At 43.8% G+C, this 7,516-nt stretch overlaps 1 protein-coding gene across 3 annotated transcripts in view; it reads right to left on the reverse strand.

Moving 5' to 3' along the window:
• Positions 1-7,516, reverse strand: part of Tbc1d22a (TBC1 domain family member 22A) — a 323,373-nt gene that overhangs the window by 213,487 nt on the left and 102,370 nt on the right. The gene's annotated exons all lie outside the window — the stretch shown is intronic.

Raw genomic sequence — 7,516 nt, forward strand, 5'->3', positions numbered from 1 at the left:
TGAGGGAAGCAGCAAAACAGAGTCACACTGAGGAGACCTGGGGGATTCATATCCCTTACACCCGGCAGCCTTGTGGCTCTGAGAGAAGACGTGATTCACAACTTCACACTGGGGACTCGATTTGGGGAACGCTTCTCTCTGGATTGTGACGCCCTAATGGATGGATCCAAAACAGAAGTACCTAACAAATCCGGAATGTGGGTTAACAGGCAACCACACATCTCATCAAACACACATGGAGTACACCAAGCCAACAAGGACTATATATGCACACTAGCATTACACACCACTCTCCTTCACTGGGAGCGACACACACACAATTATTCAAATGTGTTCATTTGCATCTCACACTTCTGGCTTTCACCAGGGGTCCCGGTATGTAGAGAAACACTAAGGTTTTATTGTGTTCAAAATTAAGTACTGGAAAGAAGCGATCCTTTCCAGCAGAGCATCACAGCGTCACAATTATGAGGACAGGTATCCAACACAACTGATAGGATTACGTGCCAGGGTGCAACCGAAGAATCAATAAATGGCTAGGAGGCATTTTTTGAATTAAATAGAAATTTGCCTTTATTTCTGGCAGTTACGGCACATTAGATGTTAACAGACTTAATTTTGTAATGCATTAAAAAATAATAACCGAAGAATCAATAAATGGCTAGGAGGCATTTTTTGAATTAAATAGAAATTTGCCTTCTATTTCTGGCAGTTACGGCACATTAGATGTTAACAGACTTAATTTTGTAATGCATTAAAAAATAGAACCATCATGACCAATTTGGATTTATTTCCAGCATGTGCAGCTGGCTCAATACTAGAAAGCCATACCAATAAAATTCATCACATTAACAGGCTAAAGAAGCAAAACCATGACCTCCAATGATGAGAGAAAAAAACATTTGTAATAAAATCTCAACAAACATTTACGACTCCAAAACCAAGAGTAAGGCACCTTCCTCACACAGGAAAGAGTTCCAGGTGCAATGTTCAACATTTCCCTCAAAATGCAAATCAAAACAACACTGAGATTCCCTCTTCCACCGGAAAGGTTGGCTCCCATGGTAAACTCGAAAGACAAATGCTGGTGAGGTTGTGAGGGAAAAGAAACCCTCAGAATGTAGTGCAGCCACTATGGAAATCAGTATGGGGATTACTCAGAAAACTAAAACTAGAGATTCCATTTGACCCAGTTATACCTCTTCTAGATATCTTCCAGGAAAAGTTAACATCATATTATAGTGATCCATGCACACCCATGGTTTTTGGTTTGGGGTTTTTTGTTTGTTTGTTTTTCGAGACAAGGTCTCACCGAAATCATTGACAGGCTGGACTTGAACTCACTAAGTAGCCCAAGCTAGCCTGGAACTCATAGCAATCCTCTGGCCTCAGACACCTGAGTGCTGGGATACAGGTGTGTGCGACCATGCCTGGACACACCCCTGTTTGTAGCAGTGCAACCCATACAGCTAAATCTTGGGAGTAGCCTATGCATTTATACACAACAGAGTGCTCCTTAGCCGTAAAGAAAGATAATCTGAGTAACTGGTAGGAAAATGGATGCACCTTGAGACCATCATGCTAAGTTAAAATAAATCAGATATAAAAGGTTAGATACTCTCTTATATGAGAAACCTAAACCCTAAGTCATTTAGGAGCAAAAAAAAAAAACAGATGACAGGAAGCAGGGAGACAGACTTTCTGGAGAAGGGAAGGGGAGCTGGGGCTGGGGGAGATGGGAGGGAACGAAAAGGACCAAGGTGTGATTGTACAGACCAATTCCCACCAGGCAGGCTTACTATGTAGAGCAAATACACAATAAAAAGAAAAGAAGAGAAGTCCAAGAAAAGGGAAAGTACAGTAAATAAGATTTCCTTCAAACAAAACAAAGGTTTCCCTCTAAAGTCAGCTAAAGAATGGGATGCCTGTTTGCCCCACTTACATTCTATTACAGCTTGGTTTAGATGTCCCCCGCAAAGCATCAAGCTTTTTCTGAGGTGCTGAATCTGGAACATGTGATACTGGGGTGAAGTGCGCGGGTTACTGAATGACTACACCTAACTGATTGGTTTGGCACCGCCCTGGTCCTGAAGGCACGATGGGGTAAAAGAGACAGGAAGATGCTTGTTACTCCTGTTGCTTTTGCTGTCTTCTGCCACCATAAACTGTTTCTCCTCCGCCGCTCTGCTTCGGAGCCAGCTGATTATGGACTGAACCTCTATGAACTGTGTGCCAAATAAACCTCTCTCTCTCCCTTTAAGTTTGGGTGTTGGGTATCACATTCAATATTGTAGTCAAAAGAAGTTTTGGCCAGCAAAATTTAAAAATATACATATACAATATAAATATTAGAATATATATTAGGAAGAAAAACCCAAAACTGTCATTGTTCACAAATGACATAATTCATTTTGTAAAAACTTCAAGTAAGTCTATAATTGTTAAACTGATAAATGAGGTTACTAAGTTTGCCAGGTATAAAATCAGCTGAGAGAATCTAAGTCAATGCTCTTTAGAGAGAAACCTGAGGAGATCTGTGAAAATCAAAGCACAACTCTTTGCTTTTTCAGTCTTCTTCTTCACTTCTAAATGCTATAGAAAAGGAAAGTACCTGAAAAGAGGTGCTATTTCATCACTGCCGCTAATGCTATTTAAAAAATACTATTAGCTATGGGAAAGTAATGTCTTTTGTAAAGTCTTAAAAGTATACTAGTAGTTTACAGTTATTATACAGAACATGATGCAAATTTATTTCCAACAAGTTGTGAAGGTACCAAAATCCACAAGAGAAGTTAATATATATAAAAACTACTAGAACCAAAACCTTGAAGTAGGTGTGGGGACATGGAAGACCAAAAGAAAATTTTAAAAACAAAAAAATCTTTGAAAAGAAACACCTTGATCAGGAGAAATTAAATATTACATTCTATTTTTCCTCTTTTTAATAATGGTGTGAATCAACAAATGAAGTTTGAATTTTTTTTTAAGTTTGAATTTTTTAAGATGACTCTAAATCTATTTTGTTTAAATGAATAACTGATCCTACACGGTTGCATTTCTTTGATGAGGCTGGAGAATGGCCAGAGTGCTGGCTTTGTGCCTTAAAAATGATTTTGTTTTTAGCTGGGTGTGGTGGCGCACACCTATAATCCCAGCACTTGGGAGGCTGAGACAGGAGGATCACTATGAGTTTGAGACCAGCCTGGACTACGCAGTGAGTTCCAGGTCAGTCTCAACTATGTAGTGAGACCCTGTCTCAAAAAAATAAAAATAAAAAAGATTTTATTTTTTTAAAAAATCACCTGAGAAAAGTCAACTGAATGTCTATAAACTGACAATAAAAGTAAGACAATTAAATTAAAAGTTTAAAGGACAATATTTATAAAAACGCACCTATGAATAAATTTAACAAGTTGTACATACATTTAAGGTAAAAACACTTTAAAAATAAAAAGCAGAAGAAATGAATAAACAAAACAATTCTCTTCAAACTCATCAACAGATTCAACCTAACTTCTGCGATTTCCTGCAATGGAAAAACTGACCTCACCACACAAAGGAAAGATAGTGAACAGCCAAGAAACAAAACGAGACTCGGGTGGCCAGCCTGTCCCACGGGTTCAAGGCAATGATAATCCAGACAAGGTGAGGCTGGGACAGGACAGGGGGAGAGACCAGGGGGCCATGGAGAGAGCCCTAAAGGAGCCCACACTGAGAACCTGCAGGAAGACGGGGTGGTGCTGTCCACAGGCGGAACCTCTATAGAAGGGGACCGTGGCAGCAAACAGAGTCAGTTCTGTAGAGACTACGCTCCTGCATGCAAAAGACAGTGAAACCTCTCGGGAGAATCAGAAGGAGCCCTGGGAGACCGTGAGGTCGCAAAAGATCTCTGAAATGAAGGACTTCGGCTCTCAGCTACTCGCAAGGGTGAAGAACCGAGCCCTCCCCCACAGGAGATACACGTACCCATCCACTCTATACGCATACACGGGGAGAGTATCTGTGAGACAGACAGCATATACATGTCAAATACTTGAGGGACACAGAAAGGCTGAGAGACACTAGCACTGTTCTGTTTTTTAAACTTGACACTGGGGATCTTAAGTTAAATTTTTAATTTCGTCTTAAAGGCGGACATAAATGTTAAAAACGCCATTCTGCTCTGATGTTTTTCACCTCTAAAAACAAGAAGAGAGAAAAGATCTACAGAGGAAATCCCCAGTGTATACACCAGACGAGCTGAGTGAACTGATTATAATACAGCACAGATTGTTTCCTGGGTTCTGAGGAAGGCATCCTCACCTCTGAAGAAAGAAAGCGGCCATGACACCAAATGACAAACAAGGAGTCACAAAGCACAAACATAAGGATGTTCAGGCCCGTGTCTCCAGGCATGGGTTCCATGTCACCTGGCACCTGCACGTGCCAATAGGATGCTCACATGGGAGGGGACAGCCTGGCGCCATGGCGAGTACAAGAAGACACTGGTGGGGAAATCAGACCTGGCTGCTGGCCCTGCAGAGCTCGCAGCCTACTGGGAGAGATCTACGCCCTCAGCACCGGCTGGAGTCCCAGCCAGGCAGTTCACACGGGTCACAACTCTCGGTGCCCAGGATGAAGAACACCAAAGTGGAGCTCAGCAAGCGACTGCCAGCCTGCTGGGGGAAGTGGGCAGAACACGGAGCTGCAGCTGGGCCCACAGGAACCTCGTGAGGCCCTGACGGTCACAAGGTGAGGAGGTCCGCAAGGGGAAGCACTGCAGAGACAGACTACCCAGCGGTCCTCAGAACCAGTTCAGCTCCCTCACACGGCCCCTGGGACCGGTTCTCTGTGGCCGGCCCGCTCCCCAGCAAGCGAATGGCTCGCACAAATCCAGAGTCAAAGAGAAGAATGCAGCGGGAATGAGTTCATCCTCATCAGTGTCTGCACCCTAGAAAACACTCCTTTAATGTTTCTTGGAAAATCTCACCAACTCTGCGTGAGAGTGAAGAACTTGGCTTCACAGGCCTGTGGGTTTCATTATTCTGTCTGTTCAAGTGGAATGGGACACTGCTTCTTGGTGGCTAATTGAAAAAGGCCTCTTATTTCTGTAATTTGTGAAACTGCTCTAAAAAGCAGCCAGCCAGAGGGCAGGCAACAGGATAACAATGGAGGAAAAGTCCCTGGGCAAATGATTAACGTACCCACTGGACAGGCCCGAATGCCACATTTGAACATGGTTTTGCCAATAAACTCACTGTACCGAGAGAGCACTCCTGTACACAGGTATCAACACACCTAAGGTACCCTTAGAATATGCAGTTTATTGTCTGCGCATCAGACCTCAGTAAAGCAGAAAAGAAGAGGACAGAGGGAGGAGAGAAGCTAAGTGCCATGATGCTCGCCTGTAGTCTCAGCTCTCAGGAGGCTGAGGCAAGAGGACCCCAAGGAGTTCAAGGCCAGCCTGAACTACGCATGAGATCCTGTCTCAAAAAAAAAAGAAGAAGAAGTAAAAATAGAGAAAGAGGAAAAGTGAAGAGAGAGAAAGAAGGAGGAAATGATCAGAGCAGAGCTGGCAATCAGTCCTGAGTAAATAAAAAGCATGGATATACAGTGAGCAAAGAATGCTGTGGCAGAAATCCATCCTGAGCAGGAGAAGCTGAACATCAGCAGAATGTGTGAGCAACAACAACCAAGGTATAGCTCTTGGTTCCCACACAGCTAGGCACCACGATGTCACAAAGGTGAGCGACAGGATACAAGCAGCAGTGCACAGGCAACTGACCTGATACTCAAGGCGGAACACGCCTCCTTCCCTGTGTTGTACTGTAATTCCCAGCCAGTGGAATGCAGCAGTGATGGGGAGTGCTAAGCAGCCAACCTGGGCCATGAGGTTAAAGCCAAGCATCCAGGAGATGGTAACAGACCCCTGCCTTGTGACACCACAAGTACTACAGGTTCGCCATCACCTGCAGATGCACCCAAGTCTAACCTCCACAGGGGAGAAACTGTGGCTCCCCACACTGCCGCGTCTGCACCTGAGGCCAATGCTCAGCATGGAACCCAGGCTGTGCTTCCTCGCCAGGGCCAGCCCCACGCCTCCCCAGAGGCCCATCTGCCTTGAGGGCACCCAGCCCTGCTGGGACCTGTGGAGCACCAAGGCCTCAAGGGGAGGCACTCCCCACCCAGAGGACCAGGCCCTGTTGGCACCGACTGGCAGCACTCCGGAGCCACACCCTGAGACCAAGAGGCTCAAGACAACTCAGAAAGGTGGCAAGAAGAAGGGAAGAAACACACAAGCACAAACCACATTGTAAATGACGTACAAAGGAAATCACGCTCTGCAAGTGTTCTCTCGTCTCCAGACACAGCAAGCACAGCACCGGGAAGGGACTGTGTCCACTGGAGAGCAATAGCCTCCATGTGTTCCACAGTCCATCGAACCTCTGCATTAACAATCTTTGAGTGTTTGTGAGCAGATTCACTGCACAGACAAGAGACGTCAACGTTTAAAAGGGTATTTACCGTAGGAATCAGGATGCAAACAAAATATTTTAAAATAAGAAATCCCACTCTAAAGACAGGCCACTTACTTTAGCAACAAAAATTAAGGAATCAAGAATAAATATGAGAAAGCACAGACAAAATCCTTTATACACAGTATTAAAAACTTCACTCTGAGGCATAAAAATGGCCTAAAAGAATGGGAAACCACCATGTTCATAAAAATGAAAGCTAAATTTCATAAAGATGTCAGTTCCCTCAAGAGGATCTAGACAATCTATTCAATTTTAGGTATAAATCGAACTGACCCTAAAAACAAAAACAAAACAAACAAACTCCAGTGATCCGACTCTGAAACTTGTATGAAAGAGCAAAGACTGGGGCTACGCAAGTGCCTCTGAGGAGGAAAACGGGGTCTGAGTTCCCAGCCTTCCCCAAATCACAAGACATTATAAAGCTGCGTTAGTTAACAAGGCGTCCTACTAAGAGAAGACAGCTGTGTACTCAGACAGAACAGAGTACCCAAAACGGACCTGCAGGAACGTGGCAACAATTAAAACAGAAGTGACACTGGAGATGTGGGGAGTCGAGCCGGACTCCACAGACTGCACCGGGATTGGCCTGGTCTTATACACACAACTGTCAAGTACAGAGAGGTGAAATATGGAGGTGTAAAAGCAAAGCTCCTAGAAGAAAACACAGAAGGACCCTTTATAAGGTGCATGCAGGAGAAAATTGCTTAACTAAAACACATCAGTGTTAACCGAAAGAGACTGACAAGTTCAACCACACTGAAATTAAGAACTTCTCTCATCAAAGCTACCAAGTAGAAAGTGAGATACAAACCACAGAATCAAAGAAGATATCTGCACCATACAAAGGAACAATTATAATCCCAAACATATAAAGATCAACAACCCCCAAAGCAGGTGGTGCAGAAGAACATGCATTTCCCAGGATAGGAAATACCGAAGATGCCTATAAATATGCAAAGAGGTGCTTAATTCTACAAAAAAAAAAAAAAAAAAAAAAA

This window comes from Fukomys damarensis, unplaced genomic scaffold, assembly GCF_012274545.1.
Source record: "Fukomys damarensis isolate Sample0158 unplaced genomic scaffold, DMR_v1.0_HiC HiC_scaffold_19, whole genome shotgun sequence".
NCBI classification, from domain to species: Eukaryota; Metazoa; Chordata; class Mammalia; order Rodentia; family Bathyergidae; genus Fukomys; species Fukomys damarensis.